At 37.3% G+C, this 12,989-nt stretch overlaps 1 long non-coding RNA gene across 1 annotated transcript in view; it reads left to right on the forward strand.

Moving 5' to 3' along the window:
* Nucleotides 1–10,294, forward strand: part of LOC311442411 — a 29,842-nt gene extending 19,548 nt beyond the window's left edge. The window contains exons 2-4 of the long non-coding RNA XR_014696635.1: nucleotides 6,812–6,854; nucleotides 7,600–7,741; nucleotides 9,909–10,294. This is a non-coding gene — a long non-coding RNA (uncharacterized lncRNA). The remainder of the gene's footprint in view (nucleotides 1–6,811; nucleotides 6,855–7,599; nucleotides 7,742–9,908) is intronic.
* Nucleotides 10,295–12,989: the final 2,695 nt, after the last annotated feature.

Genomic DNA, 12,989 nt, shown 5'->3' on the forward strand with positions numbered 1-12,989 from the left:
CTGTTGCTATTGTCTTCAGTTTAAGTTGAGTTGGTACGGGATGGCATGCATAATCATATGGCACATCAGTCTGGCCCAGAAGATAACACGTGTCACCACTGTATGTCAGTACTCTATCAGCATGCTGCTGAGATTTGTTCTCTGACATTCATTAAATACCGTGACTTGTTAGTACGTGCCCAAGGTATGAATGAAGGAAGGGGGAATCTTTTCCAGATCAAGATAATCCTCACAAATTCCAGTGACAAAATTCTTGAAAACCAAGTGCTGAGGCAAAAATATAATCTAACCCTGTTTCTGGAAAACCTTACCAAAAAAAAAAAAAAAAAAGTGGGGGGGGGGGGGGGGGGAGGCGGGAGGGGAGGGCAGACTGTAAACAGACTGTTAAATTTAAATCAGAGGAGAGAGTCTGAATACAGCATGCAAAACTTTGAACAATATCAATTATGCACTGTCCTAACCTGTTTATTCCATGCTTTTACAGAAGAATGAGTCATATATAAAAATAGACACTCTGTACAAAATTAGTCCAGGTTGGTAATAACAGAGAAAAAAAAAATACATTTTAAAGGAAGTTTAGTGACTTCTGTAAGACAGGCCGTTCCAGATACTGTTTGCAGATTGCAGATGTCCTAGCATAGCCCTTGCTAGGACATCTATAAATGGCCCCTTCAGTAACACTGAACAACGCAGCCAAGTAGAGAATGCTTTCCAAGGTGTGTGTGCCACACAATTCTTGGGGACAGCCAAAATGTAGCTTGGGAAACTTCTCCTCTCCTGTTGCCTTCAGTATCCCTTCTGAGTGTATAAACTGAAGGAGTTTCAGACTTTAGGGCTCTTACTACGCTGTCCAACGAATGGGCACGTTTTTTGCAAGTTGGCGATTGTCTCCCCCTACATGCTAAATAAATAAGCTGGCACATCAGAGAGATGTTGTGCTCATGGCACCATTCTGGATACATTTGGAGCTTGTTAAAGTAGTAATCTCACAGAAGTAAGGCCTCAATCCTTTTTAAAATTATGGTAGTTTTTACACTTCAATATATTATGATCTGTTTCATTAATAAGAAAGAAGCAGTCCATGTTAGAAGTCTTCTAAACTGGGCGTTTGTATGATTATTACTGCTTTATCTTTTCTGGAAGATCTCATCCAGCTTGTTTTCCATGCAGCTGACTCTGTGACAGCGCAGCCACCTTAACCCTTTGCAACAGGTTCACTTCCAGTTCAACAAGATAATTGATCAGCAAGGGTACAGCAGGCAGGTGGGAATAGTCTGGAATTTGCCTGAAAGGAAAAAGGATTAAAGAAACCTGGGTGCATATGTTGGACTGTAGCTCCTTTCCTGTTTATAAATTTGTGGTCTTGATGTGATTGGTATCTAATTGCTGCAGGGTTACCTTTAAACAAAACAAAACAAACAAACAAACAAACAACAACAAAAAAAGAAACAGCCCAGTAACTCGCTTTCTAACAACCTGGTTAGATAATTTATTTTACCTCAGTTGTATGTATCTCCAGGTGTTGGTGTTAAATGTACGTAGCGTCCTCTTTCTTGGTCAGTTTGTGCTTATGTTTCTACTTCTTCCAGCTTTTGTCTGGAACTGATCCTGCAATGTGTGGTGTAGTTTCATGGTTCTTTGCTGTATCTTCATAGTAAATAACAAGAAGGGTTATCAGGATGTTTCCCATTGCATACCCAAAGTAGGTTGTTTACCCTTTGTTATTGACCATGTTATTCACAAAATACATGACATCTAACACTGGTTTGTGGCACGGACTCCTGGATCCTATTCCCCAAGGAGCCCTAGTTCCCTCTGGGAAGTCTTTGTCAAGTCTTTCTCCTCCATATACCTCTCTCTCTCTTTCTCTCTCTCTCTCTTTTTTTTTTTTATTTATTTTATTTTTTAATTTAATTTTATTTTTTTTTAATTGATATTCCTTATGGATAACCTTTTAAAAAGCTTCTGTTCCATGGTTGCTGGCAATAATAATATCCAGCAGAATGAAATAATGACTGCTAATATCTATTAAATTTCTCCATACTGTATTTGTGGGGTAACAGATTTGCCCTTGTACCTTCTGCAGTGGAACAGGAGATGAGGTCCAGGTCATACCCTACATGGGCAAAAACTACATGTGCCAGGAAACTTTGAGTGTTGATAAATCCAAGGAAGTGCTTTGAATTTGCTTATCAGAGGGGTGACGTTGCCTTTCTCATTCTGGGCAGGGTGTGGCCCTCTTAATCTTTGAGCATCTCAGATCCTGGAGGGAAAATGCATCAGTTACAGGTACTGCAGGAGGGATATGAAATTTAGGCAGAATTCAGATCCTCAATCTCTAATTTGTTACTCCACTTTTATGCCATGATTGACCCCAATAATGGCATGTCAGCGCTGTAATGCTGATATAATAGTGTCTTTTCCAGCTGCTTCTCCAGCTCTCAGCTTCAATGGCAATACAGCTGGCAGCCAGTGACAGCTCGCTCCAAGCACCACCACTCAGTGGGGGGGGGGGAGGGGGGAACGAGGAATTAAAGCCAAGAGGCAAAGCATTGATTAATGTACTTGAGAATTAACCCAGTTTCTTATGCCTGCTTGGGAAATGATTCAAATTATATTCCTAGTAGATGGCATATCTAGTAATACGATAGGAAATATGTGATGTAAAACAAAGTTTAGGAGTATATGTAGTAGGTAAATGGACATGTTCTACAACCTCAGTGTAATACCCTAAATACCCCAGCTCACAATTCAGATTCAAACGTTATAGAAATGTGATTTTAGTAGTTTACAGCTTAACAAGATTGTGATACGATGTTTTTGTTAAATTGGAATCCAACTGGCTGAATCAAGCTATCCTTACACACTTAATGTATGTGAGGCAGAGGTGGCCAAATTACAGATAGCAAATTCCAGCTTAGCACTCCCCAGCCCTCTCTCATTTGATCTTATCTGATGTGTCAGGAGGTGACAGGCTACATCAGGCCATATAGAGGTCAGGGGGTCACAAGAAGTCTCATAAGGTGGAGAGAAATATTGGGATACATAGGTCATTTATCAGGGGAGAGGGGAAGCAGGGTGCAGCTGGGGTATTTGCCTTTTGAAGTAGAGGCAATTGTCCACACAGATCTCAGGTAAAGGCTACAAGACTCCTGATATTCAAGCAATTGAGTCTATGCAGGATGAGACTGCGGATATATGTACGTTTTGCAGGATGGTGACAAGTATGACTTGTAAAAAAAAAAAAAAAAAAAAAAGAAAGAAAGAAAGAAAATTAGAAAATATGGGAACCTGGGCTGGGATCTTGACTTTGAGAGAGATCAGAGTATTGGAGCAAGAGTGAGAGAGCATAAGACTCGGGCTCACAAGGGCCTGATTCTATGCCCCATTTAAGTTCTGGAAAAGGACTGGAAATTTGTTCTTTCCCTACAGCTATTAATCCCATATTTGTAGGGGAAAATCATAAATAATCACTCCTTTGCTAAAAGGTGGCAATTGATTCTAAATGTAGTTTCAGACTGATTACATCAGGATCTATAGTTTTGTGCATCTTGCTGATGGAAGGCAGTGACTGGTTGAAAAAGGAGTAGAAACAGAAAATGATTGATCTGCCCATGACTTTTCAAAACTCCAGAGATTGTGTTAGAATGTGACTGCAGAGAAAATGATGAGAATGAAACTTCCAGTGGAATGATAATCACGGAATGCTCCAGCTGCTCTGGGTTCTTATGAAATCTTGTGTGGCTTGGGCAACATTGAGATCACTTGTATATAACTACAATCTTTCAAGTCCTATCTGACCACTCTACCCTGTGGTTGGAGTTAATGCAAGAGTCATTAAAAGTCACCATTGTTCACCTTTCTCTCTCCCACCACACTGCTGAGTATATTTCTGTCTCTCTGGAGGAATTTTCCTTGACTGTTATTGTTTTAAAATGTTCTTTTGTTCATTTTTTTGCAACAATAATTATTAGGAACTCTTTTACTGTTTCAGTGCCTGTCATGTGTTGCTCCAGTAAATAACTTTAAAAAATCAAATATTGATTTATATGTTTGGCTTCTCTTTGTTCTATACAAGAGCAATGATTTCACTTAACTATTATGATGGATAAAACTTCAGAGATAATTAAATACATTAAATCCCTTAGGGAAGACTTACTTCAGGTCTGAAATATTCAAACTTAAAAGCATTTTGAAAGTGTTAAACACACTATGATTTCAATATTGTGACTTTGGGAAGGAGAAAAAAACACACACACACACACACCTAAAACTCAAAAGAATATATATTCAATACAAATAATCGTTAAAAGTATCTTCCTGTATTCTAACAAAAATAAATAAATACATCACTATAACAAGGCTATTTCTTCGACTAACTGTATATTTTATGTCACCCTTTAATATAACCACACTAGTGTATAAGACATCTGACCTGAGAGACTTTTTTAAATTATATACAACTGCGGCCAGGGGCTAAGACTCTTGTTCATTCATACCATTGGTGCTGACAGATCAACACTGCTGTGCTAGGACTAGTAAAGGTTATCAGTGTGTATTTTTTTTGTCTTTGCTTGGAACTAGCCTTTCCCTTTTCTAATACTTAATAGTTAACATGGGCAAGAACAGAAGAAATGTTTAGAACTGTCACTTTATTGGAACATAGCAAGTTAGTACTTCTACATTTGTTATATATTAAGGATTATTCCTGTGGATGCAGTATATTAGTTACTTGAGTGGATATCTTGCTTCTTTTGCATTTTTTTCTGGACAGACTTGGGTCTTGCTTGTCATATTATGTCACCTGGTTGTCACCTGACCTCACCACGAGATATTGAACCAAGCAGTCCCTACTAGGAAACTGCAAGGCAATCATTGACTGTAATGACTTGCACTGTAAATTATATTCAAATCAAAATATGACTTTTCTAAGTTTCTTTTTATGTGAAAATACATTTCTTACAACTTTTGTTGTAAAGCTGAGGTTGACAAGAGACAAAGCATAAAATTGCCCCAAAAGCACAACAAGTTCTACATGCATATAAAATATCAACATTTTACATCAACATCTAAGTCATTCTTGAAAATTGTTATATAGCAGAACTGAAATACTGATGGTAGGAGTGTGTCCAGGTATGAGCAGAGCAGGACTTCCCTGAGTCAGGCATCAATGCCATGCAGTAATTACGTGTCCTGAGGCCCCCTGTAGGATTAGAGTACACCACAGGCGTATCAAGCAATGACTGACTTTTTGCTCAATTTCTCCTGTCTGTATTAATCACACTGCCATAGATGTCTAAGGTGTATATCTAGAAAGCCCAGTTCTGCCTTCAGGCTGGAAGAATAACAACATAACATCTTACTGTCGTGTGTTTGTGAGGACAAACTTTGGACATGAGTTTTTCATGTCAGATACAATTTAAAAATTACTATACAATTTAAAAATTACTATATTTTTGTATCTGCACAGATATAAGGGACATCAAGGCTGAGCGGTGTTACACTGGTCCTTAATTTTTTTGTCTAAGATATAATTGTGAACAGAAAGAACAGACTGTAAAAATAATAATTAAAAAAAAAAAAGTTATCCAAGATTTTTTTTTAATGAAGAAAGAGATGTTCATGCTGACTATATTGATCCAGAAGGACCCCACATATTTTATCTTGCTTTTTGACAACAGATCTTGACAAGTATTGGTCTAGGACAACCATTAACCATTTTAAAGCAACCCTTCAAATCACTGTTTGCTTAGTTGTAGTTATGGTACAGCGTCATACAGTGCCAGCAGCCGAGGTAATCTTTACAGAGAGGATGTCAGCAACCCTAGCCAGCAGGGTAAGACATTATGATTCTGTAAAAAGATTATGTGAACTAGAACATTTATTAGCTAGAGAATGAATCCAGCTGATGACAATGTGGGAGACTTGGCATCTCTGTTTTGTCTGCTTCATGAACAAAATTCTGTATTTGTAAGTTTAATGAAAAAAAATAACATTAAAAAGGGTTAATTCTTAACTCATTTCTCTTTCACAGACAAGAAATATTTTCTGTAAGTCATAAATAACACATTTTAATAAACTGAGACTTTGATTACTTCATGTGGTCCGACTTGCATTGTAATTTTGCAGACACTGTTTGACACAGTTCCAACATTCAGCTTCTGTTGCACGTATTAAAAGATCTACATATTTTAGACATGTACAGGTCTTCATGGTCTACTGGTGAACAATGTTATTACTGAAAATATATTTGACCTTCTAGCAAAATAATTGACTTTTAACGGAAAGTGATTTTATTTAAGAAAAAAAACTTCATTGTTTTCATGATTTACCTTTAATTTATGTTCCCATGCTATACAATCATTTTTCTCAAACTGCACTAATTTTATAGTTCAAACAAGGCTTCCATTTCACCCCTGAGCCAGGATCCCTGATTTTTCTTTCAACTGGGAGTGCACAAGCCAAATTTTTGGAATCGGTTCAAGGTCAAATTCAGTTCCTTTGAGTTTTGTCTTGAATTTGAACTTCAAGAAGGAATGAAAAAATGTGTAACTTTTTCATAGTGACAAATGCTAGCTAATATGTTAATGGTGGTGTGAAAAGAGCAAGAAGACTAATGCTGGTATTTGTTCCTTTCCTGGAAAGGGAAAGATGGTAGCAGTTACTTTTAACTGTTCCTAGAGCCTAACAACTAATTAATATAGCATCTAGTTTGTCCTCCTTTAATTTGCTTTTCCTGATGCTAGTCACTAGAACAAACATTTTGTACAGAACATTTTTAATGTTATCATGTGTGTCTCCCTCTCCCCAGAAAAAGCATTGAGGAATTAATGTATTTACGATGAGTTCAACAGGTATGTGTTGAATTACTTGAAATTTTGATTTAGTTTAGATTGGAAAAATGTGTCTTACGGACTTGAAAAAGTAGTTATCATGATTTAATTAGGAGTACAAGAAATATGGACTATAAGCTGTTACATTTAAGTAAACTATTCTACAGGGTTAAAACTGTGCAGTATGGTTCAGAGTGACTTAAAAGTTTGGCAGGGGTTTGCAGTCTCTTTACACTCAGCCTGATCAGTGAGGGTCAGAAATGTCTGAACTCTGACCCTTGCTCACCTAAATGAATCAGTGCTTTCCATCTACTTCCTTACCAAACGTATTTGCATACCATGAACCAGTATCAGAAGCCATATCAGTGAATCTTTTGCTAGTAATTCAGAACAGAGAGGCATATTGTGATAGATTTTTCACAAATATAGGAGATGTCGTAGGAGAAATATTAATGTATTCACTTACTTTAGGTTGACCTTTTATTATCCAGTGTAAATATACAAAAATTACAGAAGACAACTATTTACTAAACTTCAGTATCTGCAGTAAGGTGGTTGGGCAGCCCTAAGCACTAGATGCGACCTTTTTGCATGCTTCAGCAGTAAGAGCAGAAAGCCTTCTTCCAGAAAGTCTGAATTCTCTGTTCACAACAAAATATTATGAGCTTTACCCCATAACTCTGATATTTCATTATCTTTAAAAACAAAGAAATTTAAAAAAAAAAAAATGGTGATATTAAAAAAGTCTGCTTTTCTGTCATTGTAGGTTCCTTGTGGCATTGGACAGCTTTCACTTGAGTGACCTGCTCTCCCTCCCTTAAAAAAAAAACTTGTATTGCTATATGAAGTGAGGAGCCCTACCCACTTCATTTTCTGCAACACATCTGTTAGAAGCTTCAGCTGAAGAGGTAAGTGGCTGTTCAGAACCCATACGATACACAGCTGTGCCACTGTATGGCATGCTGAAGTTCTGAAGTTCTGCAAGGGTCCTAGCTAAAAAAAAAAAAAAAAAAAAAAAAAAAAAAAAAAAAAAAAAAAAAAAACCTCCAGTGCTGCTGAGACTGTAGCCATGCTTTCCTGTCTGTGGAATTCCTTTGTTCAGATCTGACAGTTCATCTTTAATCCTGATTATTTATGGTTTACCTGATTCTGGCTGAGCTGAGTTCAGGTCTGAGCAATTTTCCAAGGTCTTTGTACATGATAAACACTTCACTAAACTTGCTACCAATGCCTTTGATCAATGTTCTTGTATAAAACTAATTATTCCAATCAAAACAGCCTACTGATGTAGTTTTTAGCTCTCTTTTGAACTGTTGGACTCAAGGATAGTGTATATATTCTAACTGTAAATGATAATAGTATTTATTGTTCCTTATTTATTGCTTTTACTGAATGGTCTGTAGTAATTTGAGGTTTTTCTATTAACTTATCAGATGTATTATTCACTTGTGCAGTGTCAATGAAATAGCTCCTGCACAGCAATATAAAGAGATACCAAGACTGCTGAGGAATTTCCTATGGGAAAGGGACAGGCCACTTGTAAAGCCACATACAGAACAGCAGACAGAGTGCCAGAATCACTTGGATGAGGTTGCAGGAGTTGCAATAAAGTGTTCTCAGATAACTTCAGGAAAGAAGGGTGTTTGAAGGAAATATGTGAATAGTTTGAAACTGGGGAGGTTGTTAGGGTTAAGTAGAAGGATAGAAAAGGTAAAGACAAGGAGGAGGAGACAGGAAAAGAAAAGCTACAGGGAGAAGGTAACATTAGGGGAAATGTTAGATTAGAGGGAAGATGAGCAGAAAGGAAGGCAGAGAGGAGAGCCCTGAATGCGGTGGTGGAGGGGTTAGCATTTGGGCAGATATAAATTGGCAGAGGAACTGATGAGTTATACCATCAAATATTTGAAAAATGCATTTCATACAAAGACCAAAAGAAATCTAGGAGAGCATTCACAGGGAAGAGTCATATGGTCATAGAAACAGAAATGATTTTTAACTTCTTTCACAACATCTTGTGCAAGAACTGGCCTAAGATGTCCTGAAATTCTAAGTTACAGCTGGCAATTCCCTTGAATCCACTATTTCATTGATGCAATATGAGGACTGTAAGAAACTGGAGAGAGAACATATTCTTTTCCAGAAATAGGCCTGACAAGTGCCTTTTGTAGATCAGACTTCCAGGGTAAGGTGAGTCAGGACAGGATGAGTCAGCTCAGTAGTCAGAATGAGCTATGAGCAAAGCTGCTTCTCAAGCATTGATCTGTATTTGAATCTGAGCTTGTAAAACCTTGAGCCACAAATCTTCTGAGGCTGGAAGAATAACCATGTACTTTTTCAGCCTGCTGAGTAGAAGGTGTTTTTATATCATGTTTGTTTATTTCTATGAACAGCTCATTTTTTTTTTATTTTATTTTACTAATTCCATTTTATTTTACTAATTCTGTTTTATTTTACTGATTGCACTGGAGCCAGAAATCCAAATATTGAAGATGTACTCCAATGTTTGAATAGATAGTATTGCTATGTGATATTTTTACTCATTTGCTTCCACATTTTTATTTAGTAAAAAATAATTATAGAAATTATAAATACATTACATTTTGTTGTGTTAAAAATCTGTAAAGTCTGCCTTTATATAACTTGTGTAAACCTAATTACAAGAAACTTCCAATTTTGCAATAGAAAATAAGTAGTTAAGGTATTTGGGCCTATCATGCCACAGTTTGATTTCTTCTGTTGTCCAGACTGTAGCATTGTCTTTTGGTTGTTTATACAGGTTTCAGTGATGCAAAATTTTCACTGCAAAATGTACACGAACCATGGCTGGACTGATGAAATTATTTAGTGTTTGCACATGACTATGTCCATGTCAACAAGAGGAGTCACATATGAGTCTCTCCCTTTTTTTTTTTTTTTTCCAATGCAATCAACAGTTGTTTTAGATTTATACAAAATGTGTAATTAGACTTCTGATATTTGAAGATAACCTTCCACTTAGACCTACCAGTAAACAAAATTCCCTGCTAGAGAGGGTTTTCATTGAATGGTTCTGCTGGCTGTTTTGTTTCTTTTCAGTAAATTCATAAGGCAAATCTGACTGGGAAAGCATGCAAAGGGCATCACTGGAAACTTCCCTATGGGATGGAAGCCAAATGTAGTGGAATGCAGTGGTTCATGGATTTGGCAGTAAAGACTGACAAGTGCACCCAGGCATGCAGTTTGTGTACACTCCTTGGAGAGTGCCAAATTGCCACACTTGGTACAATCCAACTGCAGATTTTATGAGATTGCAGCTGAGCCTTTAATATCTACTTCTTCACAGATTTATTTATTTATTTTAGTTTGTTTGTTTTCAAGAAGTATATAGAACCCTATTACAAAATACTACCAGACTTGTTTCCTCTTGCTATTGCAAAATGTTCATGAAAAAAGGAAAATAAATAAATAAATAAATAAATAAATAGTGCTCTCATCTGTACTTCATCCAGATACAGGCACTTCATTACTGTTCAGATCTATGTTTTCATTGCTTTTCCTGTGTACCCAATGAATTCATCTGATCTATCATCATATATTTCACTGTGATTCTTGAGCTACGAGCTTAGCTGCTTTACTTAGTATTCTGTGTAAATTGCCATCCTTTTCCTTCTCGAATTGCCTCTCCCTTCATGGACCATAGAAGATGGCTTTTAGGTATTTCATTTAAGTCAGGTGGGCTGAATATGGGCCTGACTCCCACCCAGTAAACCTATGGGTGCCATCTATTTCTCTTATTCTGGTAGCCCTCACACCAGAATGAAGTCTCCTTTTGAATTCAATAAAATCACGATTTATTAATCCATGTACAAATGAGAATAGGAACTGGTCTGCAAATGTTGAATTATTCATTGTATGTCTCCAGCAGGGCTTTATAAGATACCCAGTATCTTTGATCTATGACATCATTAGTTGTGAAAGCCAAGTGGAGACATTCTACAATTGAAATGTAAATTCCCAGATATGACCTGAAACATAAATTCCAGTAATATTCCTCCTCCAGGTGATCTCTTATTACATATAAAACCCAGTTTAACAAATGGTTACCACCACCCACTGCTGTCAGCATTGTGAAATTTGAAAGCAACGATGCAAAAGTAATTGCTGGTGCATTGTGCTTAGTTATAGCAGCAGCGAATGATTTCCAGAAGTTGGTTATTCTTGGATGAATGATTTTCGTAGCTCTAGTACATCCAGAATTGCTGAAGTGTAACTTAGTTTTGCTGCTATGATAAACAACTAACCAAATGTTACACCTCAGTGATACATCAGTCTGTGGTGGTGAAACTCATTTCACACAGTGCAGCAGATATGTTCTCTGATGTTTTTTGACATTGATGTTTTATTCCTGCATGGTGTACATATTCATCAGACCACATGGTCTGGAAGAGGGAAGGCCAAAATGGAATTTAATACCTTTAAATCTGATCCAAAGTCTTCAAAGAGGTTTCCAAAAAAAGAAAGTACATGTATTGCCAGGAGAAAATGGTTGCAGAAGTAATGCTCCTTTTTGATAGTAGAACATGCAAAAAGCAAACAACATCAAATTCATTCTTCATGGCAGCCAACTAACTTCTGTGGACTTTTCAGAAGACTGAAATTAGTCCTAAACATTAAAGCTAATGTAGCTACCAACACATCTGTCTGTTAGCTGGTCAGTAGGGTTACTAACTAATGTGAGAAAAATCTCACACTTAGTTTCTCACACTAAGATGACCAGGAAGTAGTGGTTCATCCAGAATACTCAATCAACCTCTTTTAGATTTGACAAATTAGCTGAATCTTTTGTGTTCTAAGCCACCCTCAGAAATGAAGACCAATTCTCAATGTTCATCCCTAAATTCTGAAGTAAACGTGAGAATTATTAAAGAAGATTAACTGAGTAGAAGCCAAAATTTTTATTCCCAGAAGAATTTGGGAATGGATTTTCAAAGAGGTTTGGTAACTAGAGACCGTGAATGGCACATGTGGCCTGCTCACCAGCAGGCAGCATTCCTTAGTGCTTTCTGAAGCTCCCATGGAAATAGGAGCTCTTGAAGGGCATGGATGCAGAAAGGTGCTGCCACTTAAAAGATGATTCAGTAAGAGTGCAACCTTCACAGAAGGTGGATGAGGCAGGTGCACAGTGCCTGTTGAAGTCACCTGAGATACTAGGAAATACCTAGCATAGTCACTGAGGTGTCTTAATGGTTGTGTAAACCCACAGCATTCGGTTTTATGCTTGTTGGAAGTCAACGGGATTTGGCTCTCAGAATCTCAACTTGTGGGTTGGTAGTTTGTTTTGTTGGTTGGTTGGTTTCTGTGGCTTTTATTTTTTTTAAAGCATTTTACTGGATTTTTTAAAACATAGTCCAGGGCGCATTGTTATCCATTAAGTTAGGAACCTGCCAAGACCAGATTCTAATGTGATTACTTAGACAAAAGTATCATTGAAGTTCTGGAGTTTTGCCCAAATCAGGACTTCAGTGTCCAGCCCTTGGTCTTTTCTGTCATCAGCAGTCATAATGAGGTTATTTGTTAGTGTTCTCAGCTAAATAGGATCTAACAACAAATCATCCCACTTGCTTGACAGAACAAAATATGTTTTCATGTTAAATATGTTCTTCAAAATTACAAGCACTGTTTACACCCAGGAAATTGCTTCATTTGTAGCAATTTCCTTTTCTTTAATTCCATTTCCAATTCCCATTATGAAACTCCCAGGCATGTAGTATGGCCCAATAAATAGGTGGAGTAGGACCAGAAAGGAGGAAATACCTGCCCTTTTGTACATTTTACTCCCATTTAGCAGAGGAAAGTAAAAGAAACATATACAGAAATCCCGAATGTAGGCAGTTAATATAATTAGCAGTAAGATTAACATTTGATTAACACCGTTTTTTTGACTTATCCCTATCTCCTCTCACAACCAGATATGAGGGGAATATTGCAGCTGATAAACTCATAGGCCTTCTAATGTGAAAATTCCAGTGCAAATTATGAAATGACGCCCCTCCCCTCAGCTACAAACAGGGAAATATCACTCTACTCAGGTTTCGGATGGAGGAGAAGCTGTGTGGCAGCAAACTTTTCTCTAAGGCGTGTGCCCAGACAGTAACAGAGCTGCGAGTGAATGCAAGC

Source organism: Aythya ferina, assembly GCF_964211825.1.
Source record: "Aythya ferina genome assembly, chromosome: 10".
In the NCBI taxonomy this organism is placed as follows: domain Eukaryota; kingdom Metazoa; phylum Chordata; class Aves; order Anseriformes; family Anatidae; genus Aythya; species Aythya ferina.